The sequence below is a fragment of the Symphalangus syndactylus genome, chromosome 11 (assembly GCF_028878055.3).
Source record: "Symphalangus syndactylus isolate Jambi chromosome 11, NHGRI_mSymSyn1-v2.1_pri, whole genome shotgun sequence".
Classification (NCBI taxonomy): Eukaryota; Metazoa; Chordata; class Mammalia; order Primates; family Hylobatidae; genus Symphalangus; species Symphalangus syndactylus.
Window position 1 is genome coordinate 106,463,613 of NC_072433.2, and position 12,605 is coordinate 106,476,217.

General features: G+C 42.8%; 1 protein-coding gene across 10 annotated transcripts in view; it reads left to right on the forward strand.

Moving 5' to 3' along the window:
- TNFAIP8 (TNF alpha induced protein 8) overlaps positions 1 to 12,605 on the forward strand; it is a 123,601-nt gene that overhangs the window by 84,632 nt on the left and 26,364 nt on the right. The window contains exons 1-2 of one of the 10 annotated variants that reach the window (XM_063612946.1): positions 3,477 to 3,578; positions 4,333 to 4,435. The exons of the other annotated variants lie outside the window; for them this stretch is intronic. The gene's annotated coding sequence lies outside the window, so the exon portion shown is untranslated. Of the gene's footprint in view, positions 1 to 3,476; positions 3,579 to 4,332; positions 4,436 to 12,605 lie in introns of those variants that run through there. 10 annotated transcript variants of the gene reach the window in all.

The window sequence follows — 12,605 nt, forward strand, 5'->3', positions numbered from 1 at the left end:
TTAAGCGGAGCCCGGGTCTCATCTTGGGCTCCCTTCTCCCCTCGCAGCCGTTCAGAGGGGAGGGGAGGAAAAGTCGGACCTAGTTCAGCCAGCCCACTAAAGTCTGCTTTTTAGCTTTCTCTGGAAACGAAAGAGCCCCACTTGGACTCCAAGAATGCAAAATGTGCTTGGTAAAGGGCTGCCTGCCTGCATCAGAAAGACTGAAAGCGGGATCCCCTGGAAGAGCCCTGAGTGGAGGGTCCCTCGAAAAGGGGTTTCAGAAATTAGAAACGCTATATGTTTCCGGCTAAAAGGGGAAGCTGAGTGAGGGGAAGCGAAAATCTGTATTTGAGAAATAGATTAATTTTTTTTCATTGCTGGCTTTTCAGCAGTGAGTTCATTTCGTTGGGGGCTTAAGGGGGCTGAAAGATATGAGGGGGTCCTTGTGCGGCTTGAAACTGAGGAGAGTTTGTCTGTTTCTAACTTCGCAAAAGCAAAAGGTTTCATTTACTCCTAACAGAGAACGGGTGACAGGGCTGGAAAAGCTCCAACCAAAACACAATTATACGCTGGTGTTAGTTTGGGGAGTTTATTTGTGTGTGAGTGTTTGTATGCTTTGTTCCTTGAAACTTTATGTATACAAAAGTCCTCTTGTAAGTGGGGGGTGGGAGTGAGGGTGGTTGGGGAAAATTAGAGAGTAAGAGTGGAGACTATTCAAGATTGTGAAATCCTCTTTTCATGTAGTCTCTTGGAAAGCTGGTTAATTTCACGTCAATCACAGCAGCTCTGGCAGACAGAGGAGCAGCCTCATCATTTCTCCATTTGGTAGACACCAGTTAGGAAGAGCCCTTGAAACTTGTCCTCTTCTGCCTTTTACTGCTTCCCCTCCCAGAGGAAAGCTTTGTGTTTCATCATGTAGTCTTTGTGGGCTCGCGTTTACCTTATTATGCTGTGTGAGGGAAATAGTCAATAAAAAGGAGGTTTGTTTAATAGAAATATGGGGCTAGCATGAATGAAAAATGACAGCCAGGAGCGTTGTTTTTGAGCTTGGTGTGGAGTATGGGGGGAGTAATGCTTTCTTGCCGTGGCCTGTGTTCTGATGGAGCTGTGTGCTGATAGATGCTTTTCTTTTCTATGTGTTTATAACAGCAGTTTATTCAAAGTCAAAGGTAGTTGAAGGCAAATAGGAACCAGGCTGAGAGAACTCAAGGGTGAACTTCTGTGTGAATTACAAGTAGCACTTAAGCTGGCGTTTTCTCCCAGGTGTGTTTTCCCTGTCTTTTTGGAAAGAGGGAGTGGGAGAGAAAGTGGAAAAACAGTATCCCGAAGTGTGTATTATACATTCCCCTAACAACATCGACAGTCTTCCCTCCTCGAGGGCCCAGCTCTCTGGTTTTGAGTTTGGAAGCAGCCTGCAAACTGGCCTGTGAAGAGGTTAATGGGGCCCCTTCTGCTTGTTCCTCACCTTCCCTCCACTTGTCATCATTTACATTCTGCAGATTGGCCACAAATGATCTGGCTCTCTGCTTTGCAAAGAAAGCCCAGAATGTTTCTTTTAAAATAATCTGAGGTAGTAGAATTTTAAATTGATAGCAATTAGGGTGGGATATTGAATAACTCTTGAGGGAGATGGAACACTTTATTAATCAGATAGAATCGTCATAGCTTCTGCCAGGAAATAAAGGATAGGTGTCTTGTGTGTTTTGTGTGTGTTTTCTCCAAGGCCGGTTTATTGGCTGTAATCCAGAACCTTCTGGTTAGCTACCACCTCTCAGATGTCTATGAAGCGAACTGTGTTGTGTAAATAACTCAGTTATCTTCTCTATCATTACTAATCCTTTTCCTTTTATATGTAGCTTTTTTTTTTCATCCTGGTGGACTTATGTATCCCATTTAGTGTGAGATCACCATGAGTTCTTAAGAATGTCTGTATTACAAGAAAACTGCCTTTGGATGCTTCATGCCTGATACGCTGTAAGAGGAGATACTTTTAAGTCATTTTTCTGAACTGCAATGAGAGACTAGTATACTTTGGGGTTGAATCTAAGTCCTTGGAGGCCAGCATATTTTTGCATATGCGTGAATGTAGAAGCAAATGACTGGGGATATTGTTAAGCCATCAGAGCTTAAAACATACTTGACTCTGTGCCAGGGGTGCTGGATCTTTGTCCCCAGCCTATAGCCACCTCCTAAATAATTGATTTAATTTTTCCTGCTTACCAATGAATAAGTGATTGTGCTTGGGTATTAAACAGAGAAAAATAATCCAGGCCTTGCTTTATTAAAAACTGAATGAGTTTAAATTATTCAGACATAGAATGAATAGGAAAGAAGGTGAAATGAAGGAAGAAACCCACTTTATTAAAAAGGTGACTGCCATTAAAAAGAGGATATCAACAGTTTCCAGTGGATGGGGCTTCCTGAGGAGACAGGCTGATAGCCATGTATTTGGCATTTAGTTGCTTCCTGAGTAAATTGGTTAATTATGAAGTAGTTAAAGTGAGTGGCAGTTGAGATCTCAGAGAATCTTTCTAGTGCTAAGCATCAAGGTATCCAAGGCTCCTTTGCTCTGGATGTCGAAGCTTTGGTACCAGAAATTGAGAAAGCCATTGTTAAGGGGTGGGCGAGGTGTCACTTTGTGGGGACTTGGAAAAGAGTGAGGGTTGATTGGTGAGTGAGTCTGGCTCACTCCTCCATTGCCCATAATAGCCATTTCCCACCACCACCTCACCCAGTTCTTACTCTCATGCCTCACCAGGCCTGCTATTTCACAAAGAAAACAGTAGCCATTAGATAACTCCCTCAACTTCCTGTTCCCAGACTGACAGACTCATCTCCGTCCACACCTATCCTCCCTGTGTCTGTGGAACAGGTGTCATTCCTACTGCAGAATGCCCCACCTTCCACCTTGGGCTCCTCCTACACCAGTCATTCCTGGCTCCTTCTTTTCTGCATATAGAAGAACTCAAGCTCCCCATTCTAGGACGTTGGCACTTGCTGGTCTTCCTGCCCAAAATATCCTTCTCTCCACCTGACCTCCTTTTCTTGGTCAGCTCTTTAGAGAGGCTTTTTCTGAACCTAAACTCAGATCCCCTGTCGCCCTCTCTCAGAGCACCTGTTCCTTTCCTTGCTGGCTCTCCCCACACTGCTTAACATCTCTTCTAGACCACAAGCTCTCCAGGGAAAAACAATGTCTGTTTTATTCCCTGCTGTATGTCTAGGACCTACAGAGTAAAACATGCTCATTAAATGTTGTAGATTGAGTGAATGGTCTCCATTCTTTAAAGTTAATCCTTGGCCAAAAAAAGTTTAGTTGTTCCATAATGGTGATTAATATCCTCTTCTGTAATAAAGAATCCCAATGATATTGTATAAGCTACCACACTGTGTAGTATTCTGTTTTAACCTCACGTGGTGTGGCAGCTTATATAATATCATTCATCACTAAGGACTATTTTGTAAGTTTTCTCCCCTATTCCTGCCCTTCCGCAGCCTTTGCTTTGCAGAGGGAATGAAGAGAAAAGGAGGTTAAAGCAGTGGTTCAGCTCTGATGAAACCAAGGGGTGTAGCTGACCTTGATGTCATACACAATGTAAAAGGTACAGCATATGCTCTTAAACACCGGACTTTGACGTGCTTATCTGTTTCCTTTTATGTAGTCGTTAGGCTTGGAGTGTTGTGTGCTGACAAGCACTAAAAGTGGAAAATCCATTTAGAGATCTGTCATACTCTCTCCTCTACAGTGGACATCACTTGATAACTTGGCATTGCCAGACACCTCCAGCTCTGTAAACTTAAATGCATTTGGAGCTTTTTTCCCCTCACTTCTGAAATTTTTATCATATTGAATATGCATCCTACCTTTCTTGCCCCCAGATTATGCCATTGAACAGTCAGGATTATATGGATGATTAAATCTCCTGCTCCTGACTGTTGGTGATCCGGGAAGTAGCCAAAAAGTGGGTGGGTGAAAGAGAATGCAGTAGAGCCAGAAAGACTCAGGACCCAGTGATTCCATTTCAGAATACTGCAGAATTGCTGGATTTACCTATAAATCATTCATTTGTCAGCATTTCTGTGTTTATGCTAGCAACTTGTAAGTCAGTGAGATTAGTGTGGTTATAGACCTGTCTTCATTTAGAGAAGATTGTTCTTTAAAACATAGTGTAAGCTGAATTAAAACAAAACCAAGTGATATGTATATCTTTAATGTTTAAGGAAGGTCTCTAGTAAGAAGTGTTTGGTAATTTAAAGTGTCCTCCCCGCCCCCCCGCCCCAAATACACGTAGAATCACCATGATTTGAAGCTAAAAGCGACTTTGCCGATCCTTCTTTCTGACCTCTTCATTTTAGAGGTGAGGCACTGAGGCCCAGCAAGGTGATTGCCAAGCCCTTTCTACCCTCTCCAATACATGTTCTGCAAGCAAGGATTTTTGCAAACACAGGTTTTAGCATCGTGAGTATTTGTATGCACTCTCCTTGAAGTAGGACAGACCTAGTCTGTTTGTATAGTTGTCATTCACTACCTTTTGGGGGGATTTATAAAACCCAGATGAATGTTTGAACAAATGGAGATTTCCTGTTTCACCTTCTCCTACGTCTAACTCAAGAGAATAAAACGTGAGACACTGTAAAATAAAATTTAGCTCTGCAAGTAGATCCTATTAGATCCCGGGTTTTGAAAGTTGTAGACCAAGTGAGAGGCAGGTAAACAGTGAGCTCACTTGTTTTCATTCCTTTGAGAATATCATTCAGGAAAAATTAGCTATTGAGGGTGCTGGTTGGGTAGAAACACTCTTCCTTGGGGAGAAGGTATGTATGTGTGTGGGTGGGAAGGGAGTCAGCATTCTGACACAGAATGTGCTATTGCAAAAGCAGACATCCCACAGCCTCTCTTTCTCTGGAGCACATTGCAGCAGGCCTGTTGCATTCTGGGAGTCAGGACATCTTTCTCAGGAAGCACTTGTGGGGCTGCAGCCCACTGCTCCCCCAGCGCTGACCAAGATATCTGAAAGAGCAATTGCTTAAATTTTATTCTTAAAGTTTATAAACCTTGAAGAAGAGGTACAGGGATGTAGTATGTCCTGAGTGACTAACTGCTGAGTTGGGAGTAAATTGCCTAAGGGAGTGCTGCCCTGGGAATCTGTAAGACTGAGTAAAGCCTGTTAGTTAGGCTGGTATTTATATGGTTTTGAAGATGGGGGAGGGGAGGAGCTGTGTTTATGTGGACTTAATGATAATACATTCTCCAGCTTTGTTGTGAATAATAGTTAATTTTATAAGTAACTAGGAACGGAGTTTCTTCTAAGAAGGTGATGAAGCAAAGAAACTATCAGCAGAATTCCCTATGTGACTCTGATAGCTTTAGGTGCCTGAAGCCTCCAGACCACATTTGTTGAAGTCAGGGTTGACTGTCAAGAAGTGAATAAGCAGCTCATGAATTTTCCTTCCAGTTTGACCTGGCATTTATGCTTGGTGCCAGCTCACCTGGCTCCAGTATGTGTTTTCATGTGGCCTACTCAGCCAGGCTGAGAAGCTGGGGACCAGGGGTGTCCCCAGAGGCACAGGCTGTTCTGCCTGTCATGGACTGTCCAGTAGACTCCTGCTTCCAAGGTGCAGCCCCTCTCCCTTGCCAGCTGCTGCCTTCTTTGAGCCTCAGATACTCCTAACAACAAATGTTAACTGAGCTAGCACCTCTGCAGGGCCTGGAGAAGCAAAAATGTGTGTGTAGATAACCCCATCTTCAGAGAATTTTTGGTTCAGGGCATCACACACAGCACATGTGCATCCATAGGATGAAAATACATGATGGAGAGGGATGAGTACAGCTCAGAGGATCAGACAGTGGACCCTGTGAAAGTCTAGAAGAGGGGGTATTTACCAAAAGTCATGATGGACAGGAGTGACTTCAAAGAGGGATAACTTGTATTCCAGCTAGATCCTTTAAGCAAATGGAGAAGAGAAAACAGTGTGATTGACAGGGAACCTACTTATGCTGTGTGCTGGGATCAGGAAGAAAGTCTACAGAAGTGTGGAGAGCAGTGTTCATGGAGGGCATTCGTGGTGATGTTGTAGTGGTACATGGGGCCAGTCTAGAAGCTGGGCTTTCCCAGGGGGACATTGTATGTAGGTAACAAAGATAAGACCCTGTGAGGCAGGAGACTGATCCTACTCATGACTTTCTTCCTGGTTGTCTGTGCAACCTTCAATAGCTACTTAATCTTTCTGAAGTTCAGTTTCCCCTTGGAAAAATTAAGGCTAGGCATAATGGCTCACACCTGTAATTACAGCACTTTGAGAGGTTGAAGGAGGTGGGTCACTTGACCCCAGGAGTTCAAGACCAGCCTGGGCAACAAAGTGAGACCCCCATCTCAAAAAAAAAGATTTAAAAATTAAGCACAGTGGAATGCACCTGTAGTCCCAGCTACTTGGGAAAATCAGGAAGATCACTGGAGCCCAGGAGTTCAAGGCTACAGTGAGCTATGGTCGTGCCTTGTATTCCAGCCTGGGTGTCACAGCAAGACTCTGTCTCAAAAAAAAAAAAAAAAAAGAAAAGAAAAAGAAAAAAGAAATTGGATGGTTTTCAGCTGAATGGAGGAGGGCAGATGCAAAGTAGTGTTGTAGTAATGCCAAGCTGGCAAGAACCATGAGTTAGTCTGGAGGGCAAGATCGAACCTGGGTATAAGGAGCGTTGCCAAGAAAGTGTGAGAGTAGCCAGTCACAAGGGGAGAGTTGATTTCCCTATATGTAGTCTCTGAGGGCAAGACTGTAGAGAAAGGAGGGGGCTGGGCCTTGGATTTAGCTTCTGAGAACATCCACTTTTACAAAGGAGAGAGGTAGATGGAACCAATAAAGGAAATAGAAATGGAGTAGCTCAAGAGGTAGGAATAAACAAGGAGAGCATGGGGCCTTGGAAGCCAGAAAGACGAGAGTCCCGTGGAGACAGTGGTCAGCCTGTCTGTAGAGAAGAGCTGCTGAAGACTGCTTCGTCTTCCTTTTGGGCCTCAGCTAAAACCAGGAGCCTGGGTTTGAGGAGCGCATCTTCTAAGGAATGGGAATACATCATCGGTATTCAGTCAGTATTTAGCAGGTGACCAAGGGCATGAAAGAAGGCATGTGGGGCCCAGGAGGTGACTGCCCTGCTGAGAGCAAGTGCCCCAGCCTCCTGAGAAGCTGGCCATCTCCATTTCTGCATGCTTTCCAAGTCCTAGTTGCCAGTAGATTCCTTTCCAGATTGTCACACCATCACCTCCGATCAGCATTTGGAAGAGCATGTGCCTACAGGCCTCTTCCTGTGGCATCACACAAAATATGGAGTGGTACATGAGGGTCACAAGTGAATATGGGCAGGAAATTTAATTAACCTCAAAAAGAAAAGTAACTGGTTTCGTATACATTCACAATATTGCTGACACTGAACGTGGGAGGGTCTTTCCTACACCAATTTTCCAAATCTCAGCGGACATTGACTAGACGTCCTATAATTTAACTGATTTCTGACGCTAATTGTCCAGAGTTAGGGCAGACCCCACAGGTTAAGGGCTCAGTCCCACAAGACTGTCCTCCAACTTGAGACAGCAATTACAAGGCCAGGCATCCCATACTTTTGACCAACTGGCTATAAATTGGGGGTTTGTATGACAGCGCCTCAGGTTCAGTAATTTCCTAGAACAGCTCATGAAACTCAGGGAAACATTTACTGATTTATTCTAAAGGATGCAACTCAGGAAGAGCCAACTGAAAGAGATGTGTAGGACAAAATACAGTGGAGGGATGCAAGCTTCCATGCCCTGTCCAGGCAGGCCACCCTCCTGGCACCTCCAGGTGGGATGAAATCATTGGCCATTGGTGATTAAACTCAGTCTCCAGCCCCTCTCCCCTGCCCAGAGTGGGGGAACTGAAAGTTTTAAACATCTAATGACCTGATTGATTCCTCTGCTAACCATTCCCCATTCTGGTTTATGAGTCGCCTCATTAACATAAACTCAGGTAAGTTTGAAAGGGGCTTATTATGAGTAACAAAAGGCACCCCTCTCACAACTATCACTCAGGAAATTCCAAAATTTTAGAAACTCTGTGCCAGGAACTAGGGACCAAGACCAAATATTACAACAAAAGCTGCACCTATCACTCTTGTTTTAGAGATAGTCTCACTCTGTCACCCAGGCTGGAGTGCAGTGGCAGGGTCATAGCTGGGCTCAAGCAATCTTCCTACCTTACCCTGCGAAGTAACTGGGACTACAGGTGCATACCACCTGCCCAGCTAATTTTTAAATTGTTTTCTAGAGACAGGGTCTCACTTTATTGCCTAGGCTAGTCATGAACTCCTGAGCTCAAGCAGTCCTCCCACCTTGGTCTACCAAAGTGCTGGAATCACAGGGATGAGCCACCGCACCCAGTTATCATTTAGGAAATTCCAAGAGTTTTCAGAGCTCTAGCCAGGAGCTAGGGATGAATACCAAATGTGTATTTCTTATTATATAACAGTATCACACAGCTCTTCATACTGGGGGAAAGCTTTGGCCACTCAAAATTAGATAATTTTGTTAAGGTAATGAAGGGTTTTTTCCCCTTTTCCTTTTTTTTTTTTTTTGAGATGGAGTCTTGCTCTGTCGCCCATGCTGGAGTGCAGTGGCACCATCTTGGCCCACTGCAACTTCCACCTCCTGGGTTCAACCGATTCCCCTGCCTCAGCCTCCCAAGTAGCTGGGATTACAGGCGTTCACCACCACGCCCAGCTAATTTTTGTATTTTTAGTAAAGATGAAGTTTCACCATGTTGGCCAGGCTGGTCTCAAACTCCTGACCTCAGGTGATCCTCCTGCCTTGGCCTCCCAAAGTGCTGGGATTACAGGTGTGAGCCACCACATGCAGCCAAAATTAGAGAATTTTTATCTCCTCCCTTTGGCCTTCACTTCCTCTCTCCTCGTTTTTTTCTTCCTGTGACAGGAGTACGTGTCTAAGAAAACCACTGATGTTTCTGCTAGGGTACCCTAGATTTGGCATATAATTTGGAATTCTTAGGACTTTAGTCTTAAACATATTAACTAGGATTTGGGCCACACTAGTAAGCTGAGACATTTTGAGAAATTTTAGATTTCCTCTGAAATGGTAAGCAGTTGTTACACCAGTGGAAATATGCTAGATGGCTTATTCCTTGTGAGAACCAATGAGATAATATTAGTGTAAAGCTCAGTGCTCAGACAGCTTCACTCAGGAGGTACTGTATAAATAAGGAGGCTTATAATCACACCCAAAGACAGAACCCTGCACAGGCCTGCCTATTCATTCAGTTAAGAAGTCCTCATTTCCTCTTCTCTAAAAAGCAGGAAAGAGTTGGCTTGCTCCAACAAACTTTTTCCTCCATTAAAGTTGTTTGATAGCAAAATATTAGCGCACTGAGTGTTCTTATTGTTAAGCACTTACAAAATCATTTTAACCTTTCAAGGATTAATATGAGAATTATGTCAGTTATGAAATATCTAGAATGAAAATGCATGCCTCCTCATTATCACAAGTCTAAACATTTGACTCAACATCTTCAGAAGAAAAGAGAATTAAAGAGGAAATCTCTCAGGAGAGTTTTCCAGGAGGTAGACAGAATTCAGGGGCAAGTAGCACCCACTGAAAGGGAAAGGAAATAATTATTGGGAAATCAAAATAGCAAAGAAAGTAAGGGAGTGGCAGTTTGGCAGATTTCACAGTTCTGCAGGAACAATGAGGGAGACATAGCAGTTGGGAGTGATGGGGAGTAGGAGGGTGTGAGAGCCACAGAATGGGTGGGATCCAGGCCTGATGAGAGCCTCTGAGGGAAGAAGTAGGAGTGGAGAGAGAGAGGAAGGGAGGAGTAAGGAAATAACTCTAAAATGGAAAAAAAAGTAATATATGCAAAACTTGAGAGGTGACCAGTAGTATAATAGGCAAGAGACCATTGTAACTGTGTTAAGAAGTTTTGGCAGCTTGCTTATTTTGTTTGATTTTGCAGTTAACAGGAGAGAAAGTGGGGTGCTGGTCTCCAAAGCACTATGCAGACTTGGAGCCAATGAAGTGTGGCATTTGGAGGACACAGAAGCTCTCCAGTGCTTCTCAGGCAGGATTAATGCAGAGGCCCATAAACAAGGATGTGACATTGAGGAATGCTGCCCCACTTCCAGTTGCTAAATTGGGGCCAGTCGGAAGCCAGGGATGTGTTATGTTGGCTTGGATTTCTAGCAACTTTCTTACTGGGCTATAAAAATGATTTCCTCAAAAAAGCTTGAAAATGGCAGATGATGAAGTAGAAAAGCAGAGGTGTCCGCCTGCGGGCATCATTTCAAAGCTGCGTGTGACATCATGATGGCCATTTCTGGAGGGCCAGTGGTGAGTGGTTTGTTGGAGGGTTAAAGCCATCACTTCCAACTGGTGAAGCTGTACTTAACTTCGGGGGGTTTCCCTCATTAACAAGTCTGATGGTAAGCAGGCTTCTTGAAGGATTTCAGGCAGAGGATTTTTAGGGGTGGAACTGGTTTAAATTATTTGGCTTACTTGGCCATAGCTCTGACTTGGTGATCAGGCTGATGACCCTAGAAGTATAGGGGTGATTACTTGACATTCCTGTCCTTGCCACCTACCTATTCTAGCATGCTTTGGGGTTGCCTCTGTGCAAATGGGGAGGGACATGAGGGAGAGGAGATGTTGATTGTAGGTCTCAGCAGTGGAACTTTAGCTGGCTTGTTTCAACATGTATAAGGGTTAATCAGGTAAATTATAATTGCTGCTGGGAGAGGCAGCCTAGCTGAGCCCACCCAGCCCTCAGGGTTGCTGGGGAAAGGGTCATTCTTGCAATCCTTAATTGTTTTCCTCTTTCCCAAAGATGAGTTCTTAATGTAACATTATGGTCCATAGACAAGTTAATAAAGTTTACATTCCTGATTTGTTTTAGTCGTCTGCATTTCTGTTTCTTTAAATTCTGAGATAACTCTTCCTTTAAAAATGTAATTCGGCCAAATTAAAAGAAAAAAGGAATAATTTGATTTTTTGTTGTTGTTGTTTAGTTATTTGAGTCATTCTACAGTCTTAGGCAATTTTCTAAATGAAATGTGGAATGTCAACTGGACTATTTAGTTGTAGAGGATGGGAGGAAGAGAACTGTTATATTTGGTAGTGGTACTAGAATAGTATAGAACCTACCAGCAAAAGTATCTTAGGGTAGTATTGTCTGTTGTTTCCTTTCTGTTTTTTTAAATGGCACCATCTATCCCTATCTTGTGAACTAGTTAAACATGTTTTAATTGTATATCTTTTAAAGCTTCAGTTAGCCAGATTTTTAAAAAAATGTTTGATGTTGTTTTTTATTCCATGAATGACTCAATTGGCAACATGGAGGCAGCTACTAAACTTGGCAGTTTGTTGCCATTAGCATGCCCTTGGACAGGAAGTATTCAGTATAGATATGACAAACCAGTTTCCAGGCTTAAAAATAAAGCGGGGATTTCTGGACAGAATAGGTCTTTGTCACTCATTTCAACATGTCTGATGAGTGTTAAAGTTCAAAGCCAACCACTTTGCTTTCTCATTTTTTTTCAGGCCATCACTTTACCTGACATATTCTATTATAAAGATTGAAACTTATTTCATGATGCTGATGTTTTGTTCGGTTTTTAAAAATGAAATAAGAGGATATTTGAATATTCATGAGAATCAGCTAGAGTCAGTATTCTCTCCTTTTATGTTTAGTTCCTTTTATGTTTATCTCTTTTATGTTTAGTTCCTTTTAAGTCATCTCCCCACTGAGGTAGATAATGGCAAAATAATGTTTCCCTGCCTATAAAGCAGCTTAAATTAAAAGTAGCAAGTATGTGCCAGGTACACTACATGACTTGTCTTCTTGAGTCTGTGGTGCACTTGAAATAGCATTTTTTTTCCCAAAAGTTACTTCCCATCAGTCTTGTGGTTCTTAATTTGATTTGTCAGGTAGCCCCATAGCAACTCGGGAAGAACCATACTATTTTGACAGATACAGGTTTTTTGGCATCTTGTTGCCTACAGCTATTGCCTTATGACTTTAAAAGTAAGTTCATATTTTTTTTGCTATCTCCCTAAATAATATAATTTTCCCTCCTGTCCGTTAAAAAAAAAAAAAAAAACCCACACTTTCCCTTCTTTCTTTCACTTACCTGTTCTAAGCAGTGTGTGTGTGTGTGTGTGTGTGTGTGTATGTGTGTGTGTTTTGGGGTTTAAGAAGCCTTGACACCACATTTCCTGGAAATACTAAATTAGACACAGCATTTATTAGATGAGAGTGTCTACAACAAAACTTTCTTTTTCTGAAGACTTAACTCCATGCAAATGTCAATCTCTGAACGTCTATTTGTTTTTCAAATAAGAAACTGTGCCAGGGAAAGGTGATTTGAAATACAAAAGTGCATGCAAGTATTTTTAGTTTGGGGTAAGGTAAAGTCAATAATGATTCTTTGGGACATTTTTAGGGACCCAACTAAGTTTCATTTGCCAAACTTAGCAATAAAGTATGTTTATAAAGAATGAGGTTAAATTCTTGTTCTGGGGCAGGACATGGCTGTGACCCTGGGGTGCTTGTGTTCTGGAGCTACTTGACTCTTCTTTCGTGATGGGAGCAAGCCTGAGTAG